Raw genomic sequence first — 14,743 nt, 5'->3', positions numbered from 1 at the left:
AGAAAAAGAAATTAAGTAAGACACGCATAACCTAATCTTCATTTTAACATTAGTAAAGGTAGGAAAACACTGTAGAAATATATTACTAATTTTGAAATTACTTACATGTTTAATATGCTAGAAGCAATTTGCTTGTAATGATATTAATCAAAGTGTTACAAATTTTCTAGCTTTTAACTAAATGCACTTCCTAATACTCTGTATCATCTTTAATTTAAGTAGATTTTACGAATTTATTTCAGCACCTTTTTTTAAAATGATCTAAACAATTTGAATCAGTTATCAGTTTTTCTCGCTTTACAATAAAATGTGTTTTATCTATCTTGAACAGTGTTAACATCGAAAGCATCTGAATATGGTATAAAATTCAAACTTTTATTATTCAATAAATTTTAAATATAAAATATTTATTTTTACAGTTGCAGTATATTTGGCAGCTTTTAATATATGAAATGTAAAAAAAAAATGTTTGAACATTTGTAACTGTACGAACTCTAATCTTTAATGTGTAACATTGAATTGGTATTGATATACTGTGGTATGAAAGTATTACAGCAAGCATACTCTTTATTGTTCAAGAACATACTGTTGTTGTTGACGTATGCCATTAAGGCATGTGATTGTTCTTGTTTTCCAGTACTGTATTTCAAATAATTGTTTTCAAATACTTGTTTTTTTTCGAATTTACTGGATTGTTTAATTTATCCCTTGTTTAGTGCCTAGGTACTGTTTTTGTCTTTTGTACTTTTCAGGATTGTCTGTATTCTTGATTTGCGGCAGATGTGCAAGTTTTGAGGTGCCATGGCTACAACATAGGATGAAAAGTTTTGAGGAAGAATCAAATGATTTGATGGATGGAAAAACGTTTCCAGCGCAAAGAACTTGTCTATTGTTTTGCTAGCCTAGTTGGTGAGACGATGAACTTTTGATTTTTCTCTTTGTTCCTCGACGCTCTTTTTTAATGAGCAATTGAAATTCCAGCAGTCACTGAATGCTCTCTAGATTATATGCTGTCTACTTCCAAATAAAACAGAGTCCTGCTGTGAATAAGACTAAGGAATAAGACAATTACCTCCCAATGAGTCGGCTCAATTTCTCAGTGATAGATGGAGTGTGAGCATACCGTCGAGCTAACCGTGGGAGGTTTTCCTGGTTTTCCTCTGCATGTAACGCAAATGCGGGTTAGTTTAATATAAGTCCTCCAGGAAGGCAAGAAATATGAAAGCTTTAAGCTCACGTCAATTCTAATATGTAACGATAAAGTTATATATAATTATCTGAACTTTAGAAATTTAGAGACTAGTAATAAACCCAGAAATGGCTTTTGTTTAACTCTGGCTCAACCTTTTTACAATGTAATCTATTTTGTATATTGTTTTCATACTGACTATAGCTAATTCTTGTTAGAGGAACATAGTTCAATGGAGAATTAAAAAGAGTCACTCTATTAAATACAATCTGAAATATTTCAAATTTTTGCACAGACAGGGCCAAGTTAATTTTTAAAGAGCAATATATTTAAATAAAAGAATAGCTATAATTTTTAATGCTGTAAGAATTGAAGACTGGAACAGTAAAAGGCTACGGCGGCAGACAGACTAGCTGTCGAAGTTTAAAAAAGTGGTGTTTGCTTAGTAAGAAATTGCAGAATTAGGAAGAAAAAAAACCGCGTGAATTTTTTACTAGAAAACTAGCTAACCCACATTGTAAGAAATGTTTGCGTTCTTATATTTACAAGGAACTTTGAAAAATATTTATATAGGGCTATTTCAGAATTTAATTATTTTGAAAAGGGGTCAACTTCACTTTGGATCCATTGGAGAAAACCTCTTTTCAAAATAATTTAATTTTTGAAATTGTATATTAAATGCGTCATGTAATATTAAAATAAACTTCATTCAAATTTTTTTAAATGAAAAATTTAAATTTTCACTGAATTTCAAGTAATTAATAAATATGTTGGTTTTTCATATCTAGGCTTAATTTTCTTATGATGAAAATTCTATTTCCAAAAGCTTTTGCGTTGCGTTAGTTTTATTTAATTTTCTTGTATTAAATTTATTTGGGTAAGAACTGCTTATAGGGGATAAAATTTTAAACATCTATTCGGAATGATAGACATCTAATTTCATCAAGGTTTTTACTTCAATATGTTTTTTTAAATATATTTAACTATTTCATGGAAATCCTAACTTGTGAGAAAATAGGAAATTCTAAGTTAAATTATACTCTTCGATTAGTTCGTACAAACTGTAGGACATAAAATTTCTATTCTGCAATAGAACTTCAAATCATAAATATTAGTTTCATTAATAGTACACATATCTGAGAGCTAAATTTTTTTACATCGCCTTCGTTTAAATTTCATTATAGATATACCAGCTAATCTAATTGTTTTCTCGCTGAATTTGTTTTAAATGACATATTTATATAATTGTTCATCTGCAAGTTCCATAAGAAAATATTTTGTGCCCCTCTTAAGTTTGAGTAAATTCTAAAATGTTGTATTATTCCCACACTTAGAATTGTAAGGACATGCCGAAGTTAAATCGGGCATTATATTAAACTAGTAAACAAAATAGAACTGATAGTAAACAAAATAGAACTATTAGCGTCACCAAAGCTTTTAACTGCTCCAGTCTTTTGTTTTATGTAAAGAATTTTTTCAAGTTTGAATTTTATTTACTGTAACATATTGGTCAATTTTCTTCAAATTTTAATATTAACTACCTTTAAATTTTACACTTGTATAAAACTAGAACTAATGTGACTCTTATTTTGATCCTAATTATGTTGAAAAGTGGAAAAGTTGTAGTAATAAAAATGTGTTTCTTTTTATAGTTTATTTCAAGTTTTTCCATTCAGTTTAAAGCTAATTGAGACTGCATTTAGATACATATGATTGTATTAAATTTTCGATAGATTGTTTGTATATGTTGTACGAGATGTTTTATAAAGTACATGAAATTTAAATTTTATTTGTTTTTGTAATATATTAGGTCTAAATAAATGTGTTGTAATTTTAATTTTTGGTCTTTTTTTGCGTTTTTCTCTCTTAGATTATGTTGGAAAATTTTAATACCCTTAATTAAACTTCGACAATTTTAGTTTTTAAGATTAAAATGGTTTTCATGTTGACAAGACTTCAAAACTAGCTTTCGTATCTAAAATCTTTCTGCAATATCGAAGCAGTACTGTTGTACGATATCAACCTTTTTAAGTAACTCTTGTTTCAATAATCAGAATTTTAATTTTTCAAAAGAGTGACCTCAACTATTGTTAGTTTTTTGTCATAATTGATTTAAATGATCGGCACCTAGTTAGTGAAACTCTGATCATTAGAACAACTTATTCAGGGCTACATCTTTATTTTGCTCTCTGCTTACACCTTTCTTTTCTTCCTTGTGGAGAAATTGACCAATTGATAGCTTTCATCAACTACCTTTTTAATTAGAGATGAGCAACAACGCAATTAAGCCCAATTTAAATTTCCAAAAGTATTTATTCCAATGTTATCTCTTGTGGACTAAAAACTGATTAGTGAGGTATTTGTTGTTGTTGTTTCTTGTCCTCTAATTGTCTGACGAAGTCAGACAAGATCTAGTAGGTTGTTGACCCTCAAAGTCAATTACAAGAAGTGGAGAAGCATATAAGTCCTCCTTGGAAAGGTTCAAGCAGTCGAGGCTGAGGCCAGCTGGGCTTCACATTTGGAGCAGACTGCATAAGTCTTTCTTCCTTTAAAGTACGAGAGACTATTCGTGTGTCCACTTGCCAATCTGGAAATAGCTGTTTAAGATGCTCTATATGAACAAGTGAAGAGCCCGGTTTCTTGGCCGCATACCAATGATGAGAGGGGGGATCCTCCACTTTTTTGATAGATGACTTTTGATTTTGGACTGATACTCTGAAAAGGTAAGGGCTGACGACGAAGATGTTAAATGATTACAGCCTTCCTTGGCCAATCGATCCGTTTGCTCATTTCCAAAGACCCAGTGAGGTATGTATATTCTCTAAGTTTGGTTTTGATAATCTTTCATTAAGAATGTAGTTTAATTTTTCCTCGTTATTCGAAAAATTTTATAATTGGAAATTCTTAAAGCAAAAGTTTTGACAAAAACATCTTGCGTGAAGGTGCCCAGCAGGTAGTTTCCATAATTTGTTCTCCAAAGTCTTATTTTAAGCAAATTTCAGAGTTCAATTTATTACCAAATGATAGGTGAATTATATTCATCACGCGCCGTTGTTTATGCCTTAAGATTCTTCTTACTCTGAATTTCAGGTTAAAATGTTTTATTTTTTGAACTATCAATGTTCTTAAAGTGCCCACGTTTCGATTTCATTCAGAAAGCATAAGGGTATATTTTTAGTATGTCAGCATGAGGGCCTGGTTTAGTAATAATTAGAGTTTTTCGATTAAGTTCTTTGGAGCTGTAACGAGAACTTCGCAACAATAGGTGATAACAGTCAAATATGAATGATTTGTAGGGTATTTACCAGTGTGATACGGGCACATCCCCAAAGACAAGCCTTTGAGAATGTGCAGACGTTTTTTAATCACACTTTCAATATGCAAGTTTCCAGCTTAACTTATTGTCGAAGACCACTCCTAAATAAGTAAATTCATCCGTGTGTAACAATTCTTGTAAATCAGCTTTGGTCGCATATTCTGGTGCATCAATGAAAAATCTTGCACAGCAGACTTACTTAGGTTCACCGTCATGTTGTGGGGGCGGAGTTAATCGACCATACCTACCGTCATCTATCAAAAGGTACTTTGTAGTAGAATCAAGTTAGCATGCTTTATATACTAGTGAATGATGTTAAACTTTTGTAGTGGTAGTTACGCCACAATGTTATTCTCTTTAAATAGGGGCTCAGTTTAAAAGTTTTTCCGTATCTTGTTTAGCATTTTGTTTTAAAAGTTGGATACCAGGTTATCCGCAAACAAGACATTCCATTCAGACTGCCAGCAAGGCCAGAATCGGATCGTTTATATAAACATTAAAAAGGGAACAGCTGCTCACTGCTCCTTGGGGGCAATCCATTCTGAAGGGTATATAGCTCTTGGAGATTGATCGTCCGTAGCGGACTTTGCAACTTCTCTGGCTTGAGAATGAAGAAAACCAGTTCATCATCTTGCCCTGCACTCCAGTTTCCTGAAGTTTTTGGATCATTTTTTCTCGCCCCACGGAGTCGTATGCTGATTTAAAATCAATGCAGATTGCTTTCATTACCTTTCTTCTATCAAAGAAATCTTTAACCATTTGACTCAGATGAGCCACCTGATCGGCAGTGTTCTTATGGAAGCCAGCTGATTCATATCTAAGCAGGTCGTTGGTTTCAAGAAACCAATTCAATCTGTTGTCAGCCATTAATTTGGCTGGTTAGGGAAATCGGCGCGTAACTTTCGGTACTCGAGGCATCTTTTTTTTTCAGGATAAAAGCAATTGTAGTTCCTCTCCAAATATCAGGTACCATTCCCGAGATGCAGTTAAAAAACCTCAAGAAGAGCAGACTTTGCGTTTGGACCAATATGTTTGAGAAATTCGGCATGAATTTTGGTCCTGTTCTGGAGATTTTTTGATTTTTAAAATATTCAGGCAAACAGGTGAGTTCTTCTTCAGAGAAGGGCAAATCAAAGATGTTCTCTGCATCTGTCAGACCATTGGTCTGAAGTACAGGAGGTTTGCAGATGTTTCGTTTGGGAACTCTTGATGTTTTTCTAGCGTAGTCTCCTTTTTTACTGTGATTGGCAGTACAAATTTGCAAAAGACGTTTAGCAATATCGAGGTCGGAGAAGAATCTTCTATTTTGGTATTGTGTAGGAACCCTCTTAAGAGTTGCATTCTTGTTCGTTAATTTTGAAATGAATCTATACGTGTAAGTTGTCTTTTTTTTATAGTTAATATTTTCGATGAAGTTGTTAAGTCTTTCGCTTGGCCTGCGAGAAGATTCCTCTTGAAGGATTCCAGCCTGTTTCCTCCACATTTGTACGTCGATCGGTCATTTCGTAAGCTCTGCTTTTTTTCCTCAGCCTGTCTCTCTTCATTTTTATGACCTTTTATAGTTCCTCTGACCGAAAGCACCTATAATTTTTAACTTTTCCTCTGGGTATGCAATTGAGAATTAACTCATTAAATCTGTTTATCAGGTGACATGTGAAAATCCTGAATTTCACCTCTCCCTGATTGGACGAGAGTTCCCTCCTTTCTTGAAATTCCAGGAAGTCCTTGGCGATTCTTGAGCTGCTTGGTTGGGTCATCTCAAGGACTTGTCCCGAACCTGGATCCCCAATAACGTTTCTTTGCGTGAGTGGAAAAAGTCCAATTGATACAGAGTAAATCAGGATTTTTCTTTAAATTAGGGCTTTTTTTTTTGACAAAATTAAGTAAACAATTTTAAAAAGGTTGCCATGGGTGATAAATTTATAGCAGTATATATTCATAATAGTTTAGTATTGTATATTTAGTCACTTTATCTTTTAGAATTCCGAATGACATCACTAGGGAAGTTACATCTTCTAATTACCTAACCATACCAAAGTCCGGAACTTTACCCCCGTGATTACGCTTAGTGTTTAAAAAAGTGAGTATGTATTTCTCGTTTAACACTAAACATACCAATACTTAATGCATTCCTATTTCTACCATGCAAATGACCAGACTTTGTTTCCTGATTGAATGTACGATATATGGATATTAGGAAGGATATAAACTGAAAAAAAAAACTTTATAATAATTGAACAAAATTGCATATTGCCAATTATTATGTATTATAAAACACAAAGAATAAGAAATCATAGCTCAACGAATTTTTTAGATAAAAAGGATGTTTAAATTGTGCATTTTCCGCAAACATATTTCTTATTATTATTTCTACAATTCTTATTATAATTAGAAATATAATTCGTATAATTATTCTTATAATTAATATTTCTTCTTAGAACTTGTACTGGTCACGCAGTGGACTGATCGTTAAGACACGGTTCCCAGCAGATCACCGAAATCAAACATCACTGGCTGCGGTCAGTGTGCGGGTGGGTGACCACTTGGATCAGTCTGCGTAGGGACCGAGGGTGTGCGGTATGGGTCCTCGTTAAACTGTTCTACTGTAAAGTGCTCGACTTCGCGTGCAGGTCGTAGGGCTACCGAAGCGGGGGTGCCATCCCCTCCGCATAGGATCAAAATTGTGATGGCATGTCTTCGCATCATCCGTCGCCAATAGCCCATTGTGCAGCTTTAGTACGACGTAAATGAACAACAACAAATAGAACTTGTGCTGTCTTGTTTCGACATTTTTCTGGGTGAAAACTAACAGTTAGTTAAAAAAAGAAATAAAGCTATCAAAATAAAACTTAAGCTACTTACCAAAACATTTAGTTTTTTTCCCCTCACAAAAATTTTAGGTACTTTCTTAAAATTTGAATTGAGTTATTCTGATTGAATTAACTACTGAAAGTCTTTGCAGAAATGTGCAACTAATGTAATGCAATGAGCTGAACACGCATTGCGTCGTCATTATTTGATCCGATCACCTTATGAAGCAATAAATTGTTCTCCGGTTGTGGTAGAAATAGTTATACGACTAGTATTGTTCGAAACAAAATATTTATAAGAGATTATTAACTGGATATAACAGTTAGAAAATGTGCGAAAACGATAAGATGTTAAGCGCATTTTCGATGACAAAGTTCTTAAACTGTCTTCTGACCGGTTAGGGTTGCAGGTCTGTCGCGGCGCGAATTTCCGCGAAATTGTCATCTTTTTTCCTAAAATCAGCGAATTTCTCAATATGTCTTGACTGGCGCGAAAATTGCTTAAAATGTGATTTTTTTTTTCATTTTTTATTTATTTTTATTAAACAGAATTTTTTATTTTCCTGAACCTTAAATTGAACATGTAAAATTGATTAGAAATTTAGGGGAGTGAATTAATAGCAAAATGATATGAAATTAGTTCAGAGATAATCAATATCTTGTCAAGGAAGGTGGTCTTTCTACACTTAGGGAGGGTGATTACCTTCCTGAAGTCAGTAAGAATACAAAAGAAATTGGAATCACAAAAGGAGGAAAATATTATGAATCAAATCTTAGACAGAAAAATTGTTATGCATGCTATTGCAAGGGGCAATGAAATTTCTATTGCCTTACTACATATCAAGTTAATTTTTCCTAGGCGGCTTCTTGTGATTTCTTAAATATGGATCAGTTTCTTAGATGAAGGGGGGGGGGACCAGTAGTTAGTAGGGACTTGTAACTAGTAGTTTGAATGTAGAATGTTTGAGTTTTCACAGCAATTACTTCTTACAAAGCAACGGTCAAGGAATTGCGCGTTGATGAAGGAAAATTGATCGAGTTTTGGAAACCAAAGACCGAACGCTCCAAAATTGGCAAAAGTGGCAATTCGAAGTTTGTCGGTGCCTAAAAACAGCGTTGACGCAGAAAAATCGTTTTCTAAGTTTAAAAATGTATTAAGTGATGAAAGACGAAGCATAAATGAGAGTAATCTGACAATGTACAATACTTTTGTATCAAAATTCTGTTCATTTAAATAAAAATATTAATATTGCTTGAAATTCAAAGAAATACTTCTGTTGTGTATTTTTACGCTTTTTTTTATTATTTGCGCAATTTCTGTCTTTTGCATCATTTATATAATAAATTTCTTTGTTTAGAATTTGCTTAATTTTCAAACTTTCCCGCGATTTTTTCCTCGAATTTGGGGTCTTTTTTCCCTCGACACATTTGCAGCCCTAATTATGGTACGTTTTGTGTTAATTGTTAAATTTCAACTCTGAAAAATAAACTTGAGCTGCTCTCATTTTTCTTACATTTGAGTTGTCCATCATAAAAGCTAGACATTTAAAATTCTGTGCACGGCGCCGTCTCTGCTGATCTTTGTGGAAAACTGCCTGAATGTGAATAACCCCCGTTTGACTATGTTTTAGTTTCACAGCCACTCATTTGTTTTAAGGTGACAAGGGACTTTCAAAGAAGCAAAAATTTGTCAAAAAATCGATATTTTATATTTTTGAAATCTAGGCATTTAACTGAAAATTTAAAAAAAGAAAATTCTGGAATAAGAGCAAAATTGAAGAAGTTATGGCCATTTCAGTTTTGACCATGCCCCTTTGTTTACCTTTTTTTGTCTGCAGATAACTGTTAAAATTAGTTTCGTTTAAAATTAGTTGATTATTTTGTAATTATTTTTAATAAAAATTAAAGTATATAATCATTAAACTAGTTCATTAGAAAATATTTATAGGTATTTATATTAAAAACAAGAAATATTTGTTCAGAAGTAAAATTTGCAATGAAAAAGTAGTAAAAGTCATTTTTCTCAAAATGTCGTTTTTGACAAATTTACAATTTTCAAACTGTTCCAGCGTAATGAATTTTCATTCTATTGACCTGAGAATTTAATACTATATATTTATGAATATCATTAACATTTTGTTGGAAAAGTTTTTTAATTAAGTGAATAGTATTTTTTTTATACATGATATTTTATAGTTGTATGATGATTTTTTCCTAAAAATGTAGGTTTTTAAATGTTATTTGTTTCCATAATAAAAAAAGTACTCCCAACAATTTTTTCAATATTACCTAATATGCAATATTTTAAAAGAATTTTGTCATTTTGACAAAATTTCAGACGCCACGAGTAATATAAAAAAAAACATAAAAAATTCAAAAATGTAAATTTTTTAATTTCTTAAATTTTGAAATATTTTTTTGAAATTTTGAATAAAAATTGTTTTTAACAATATTAATATTCTGAAAATTATAGTATTCTGAAAATTTCAAGCAAATCCCTTGATAATTTCAAAAAAAAATTTGAAAGTCCCTTGTCGCCTTAAAACTAGGGGAAAAGCATTATTTTCAGACCAAAATATTTCTTAAACAAGAACAGCTGTAACGAGAAGAGATTTGAACAGTCCTACACAAGATCTCCAGTCCTTACAGGATTTTTTCGGGAAATTTCCTTCCTCCAGGTTAATTTATTAAATTGTGGGTCGCGACCCCAATGGAGGGTGCCAAACATTTTAGAAATTTTTATGCTTTATCAAATACTTTTACAAAATATATTTGATTTGAAGCTAACTAGTTTTATTTGTGTAATGTTAAGTTTGTTACTCATATTAAAATTTTCGCATTAGTTTAGGTCTTAAGGGTAAAAATCCTAAAACTGTAGTATGCTACTGTAAAAGTGAAACATTTGCACTTATACGTGATTTGCGCAATGTTTAAGGGGGAGGGTCTAAATTTTGGTGCCCCCACACCACAAATTTAAGATACCCTGCTCTAAATAAAACTCATGGTCATAAGATTATCAAAGTGCTAAACATTAACCCTTTGTATCACCGCGTTACATATCTGCAACATACATGAAAATTCAATCCTATAATGAGGTGGATTTACCTATAAAATCGAACTAAATTTAGGTAAAGAAAATATTGCAAACTCGGGGGAACCAAATCTTGGTGCAGCTGCCAATATTATAATGCGTTTAGCAAGAATTGTTCCACGACATAATTGCAGGATATACAATTTTTTTACAACAATCCCCTTGATTGTATATTTGGCTAAGGAGGGATTGAAAAATGTGGTGTGAGACCTTGTTACCATGAAAACAATAATTTCAAAATTTTTCACGTGAAGTTTTAAATATATTGGAATTTTTGTGCTATTTTTCACGATATTGGAGATGTTCAACAAATGCTTTTTATCAATAAATTTTTAATTTCAAGGTCTTAATTTCTTCATTATTTTTTACACGCTTAATATGATGTATTCTAACATCCACGTAAATATTTCTTAAATCAGAGTTGTTGAATTACAAAGGGTTAAGGCAGAGGTCGCCAAAGTGGTCTATATAGACCCCAGGGGTCTATTTAACCAAAGCGGGGGTCGATCTGAGACAGGGGGGCGAATGGGGGTCGATCCGAATCGGAAGGGTCAATTGTGGATCGAAAAAAAAAACAGTTCTCAATACGCAAATCACACATACCTAATTAAGTATGTGAAATTTGTGATTTTTTTTTATAATTGACTCAATATCAGTTTCTTTATAAAGCATAAATTAATAAACGTATATTTATTGGGGTGAAACAAGTATTTACGTACCACCGCTCAGTGGCACGAACTCAGCGCAGTTTATAAGTCATATGCATATGTGCGCTTGTCCAAATGTCACGTGTGACGAGCATTGACGTTACAAATGCAGATATCATACGCAGTTTCAGCTATCTTTGCAAACTGTGTTGAATATTTGCAGTGTCATTATTAAAACTTTTACAGTTTTGGATAATTAGTTATTGTTTCGATAAAACCATTCGTTTGGTTTAGATATCAATTTTAATTATCAATGCACAAAAAAAGGTAAACATTAATAATATGGATTAGTACAGCCCGCGACAAAACTATAGCACACTTTGTACTTTTTTACAAAATTCACAAAATTGACCAATTTTGACGAAAATTAAAATTGACCAATTTTGAACCCAATATAGCGAACCTTGCAAAAAAACAACAGGCACACCCATCTCATTGATGAAGAAGCAGTAAATCTTTTATATTTTTACTTTACTTTTTTATTTATACTTTACTTTTTTATTTATACTTTACTTATTATATCTACTTATGCATAACTACTTATTATTTAATAATAAGGTATTTAAATTTCAATATTAATATATTTTTCATGAAACTATTGTTACACAATGTACTGTTAATTTAATAAATGTTTAAAATCATAAAGTAAATGTACAAACACAGTATCTAATATTGTTTTATTTTAATTAACAGAAAATTACTTTTGCGGGGGTCGATGGAGATTTCGAAGAATTATATGGGGGTCGATGATCAAAAAAGTTTGGCGACCCCTGGGTTAAGGTGATGTTCATAAAAGGTGTTAATTCTACTTAGAAAACTGAAATTTATTTCATTTAGCAATATATTTGTTCCTAATACTTTTTTATTTTATTTCAGGTATTAAAAAGTATCAACGTTGTCCGAGTAGAACGGTCAGTCTCAAGATGACCCTAGTGACGTCGCCATCCTCTCCCGATTGGGTGGGTAATCATACTTAAAGGAACATTTCTTAGATTCGTTAAAGTTCAGTTTTTGTAAGATTTCCTCTCATTTTTTAAATTTAATCTTGGCTCTGTGTAAGTTTTATTTAATAACCGACAAACAGCCAACCTAATTCTGGGTTTCCATGTTAAACTCCGTAGTCTTGCAATTTTTAACCCAACCCAGAAGACGAGGGAACTCCAGGATTAAGCATTAGGACGAACTAGCCTTTGTGAAAGGAATTTTTGATGGAACTAATCCACATTTGCGTCACAAGGAGAGGAAAAGCCTTCTACGGTTAGCCCGACGGTAAAGGAATTCTAACCAATGATCAGTCAGTCTGCAATTGAAGATATTTGCACTGTGGTTGGTGATGCTAATAATAATCTGCTTTTAGATTAAAATATTCAGTTATGAGTAGAGCCCGGATTTTGATGCCCCTAAAAAGTGCAAAAAATTCCCCTTAAAAAGTGCAAAAAATGCCCTTAAAAGGGGCAAAAAATGCCCTTAAAAATGCAAAAATTGCGCAAAAAATGCCTTAAATAAAGTAAAAATATCGAATTAAAAAAATGTTTTGCTCTTTAAAATTATTATGAGTCATTTAAAAATTATAAAACAATGCAATACTTGTTCTACGCTGATTAAAGTTTGAAAAATATGTTTTATATCCTAAAATAACAAAAAAAGGAAAATATATTGACACCAAAATATTTTTATTTTGTATAGAAACTTTAATGGATATAACAACTTCCATCTCATAATATTACTAAATATCAAAATTACATTGGATTATTAAATGTTTTTCGATAATTTGAAATGTAAACGAGCGTCTCTTGTCGGAAAGTAAATTTTTATTCCTGCAGAAGCTTCTTTCAACGTCTACTGATGTTATAGGTGTGTACTTGAAAAAGACAGTCTCACTTACTGACGTTTCTTCAATTTGAAAAGATTTTGCTTCACCTGTTAATATCCTATAGATTTTCTTCATTGTTTGGAAGCCAGTGTAATAATGAAAATTGATAAAAAATAATAAAAATTGGAAAAATTGACGAAAAACTTTAAAAAAATGCATTAAAATGCAAAATACGCCCCAAAATTTAAAGAAAAATGCCCTATAAATCTAACAAAATGCTCTAAAAGACAAAAAATGTCCAAAAATGCAAAAAATGCAAGAAAATGCAAATGTCATCAAAATCCGGGCCTTAGTTATGAGCTTAAAACATCGAAAATTCTAAAGACCTGGTTCTAACGATTCCTGATAACAGCCAGATTTCTTTAAAATAAGTATTAAAATACTGAAATTTCTAGAATGTGCGTTACTAGAACAATGAAATCCTTTAAAACCTGCGTCATCACAATTTAGCGTTTAGGGCACTCTTTCATGCCGGTAACATAGTTTTTTAAGTCGCTTACACGTTCGAATCATGTTGCGAGAAGAGATTCACCGGAAGCTGCTTGCGAAGTATGGGGAGGGTTGCTCAAACAGCAGAAAAAAGCGTGCACACCTGAAACTCCTGGGGGAATGTGGGACACGAAGGGGGAGTTCTGCTTTCTCTTTGTGTTTCCTCACTCTTTCAGCAGTTTCGGGACTCTTCAGTTCATTCGTGCAAGCTTCTGCGGTGGAACAGTGTCCTCATAGTGTGCAGAGTGCTTCCGGTAGTACTTGCAATATCTTAGTGCAGAATTGGAGGAACTGTAATTATTTATAGATATTTTGCATCGTTGGCCTGTTTAAAGAAAAACCCAGAAGTTAATCATAGTTAAACTTCTCGATTAATTTCCGAGTGAGCTTCTCTGTTTGGTTTTAAACCGTATCAAATTCAAGGACTTTTCATGACGCTACAAAGTATGAGAGGAAAAGATTTTACGTATTGTGAGTATATTAAGAGACGCCCGGTGGCTGAGAGGTTGCGCTTCGCGCTGTCGTGCCACAGGTCAATGGTTCGATCCTCGGGCTGGGCAAGGTTGACTCAGCCTTTCATCCCTTTAGTGGTTCGATGAATGAGTACCAAGCATGCTTGGGAACTAAACACTCGGGGTTCCACGTTCGGTTAACCGGAACATCTGCTCCTGCATCCCAGAGCCCATGATCAAGAAAACTGAGATGGGCACAGTAGGCCTTGGCCCTCATGGGGCTGTCGCGCCACTGTTTAGAGTGTATTAAGAGGATAAGTTGGTGAAGCTTATAATATTTTCATAAAATCGAAGAGTAAAATTACTTTCCTAACTTTTTCGAAATATTTAAGAGCCAGTTTAAAGTAATTCTATTTTTCTGAAATTGAAAAATAACTTCTATTGTAATAAAATTTTGTTTCAAAGAAAACGGTTCCCTCTTAATAAATCAACCCTATCATTACGATGACTGTATTTTCGTGAACTAGTTTCAAAGAAACTGTTCTAGAGCAGCGTCATTCAGAATAATGAATAAAGAATGATGAATAATTATTCAAAATCTGAATAATGAATGATGAATAAAGATTTATTCATTAGTCAGAAGTATTTTGAATAAGGAATAAATCATTCATTATTCGTTATTCAGTATCCTTTATTCATTAGTCAAGAATAACTCAATAATTTCACTGGTCAACAAAAATGGGCACGGAATACTCTGACTACGATTATGACAACTACAAATAAAACGTTAATCCTTTTCAAGTATATTTATATAAT

The sequence above is a fragment of the Parasteatoda tepidariorum genome, chromosome 1 (assembly GCF_982258835.1).
Source record: "Parasteatoda tepidariorum strain Cologne lab strain chromosome 1, Ptep-v5.0, whole genome shotgun sequence".
Taxonomy (NCBI): Eukaryota; Metazoa; Arthropoda; class Arachnida; order Araneae; family Theridiidae; genus Parasteatoda; species Parasteatoda tepidariorum.
This window is presented reverse-complemented; position numbering follows the sequence as displayed.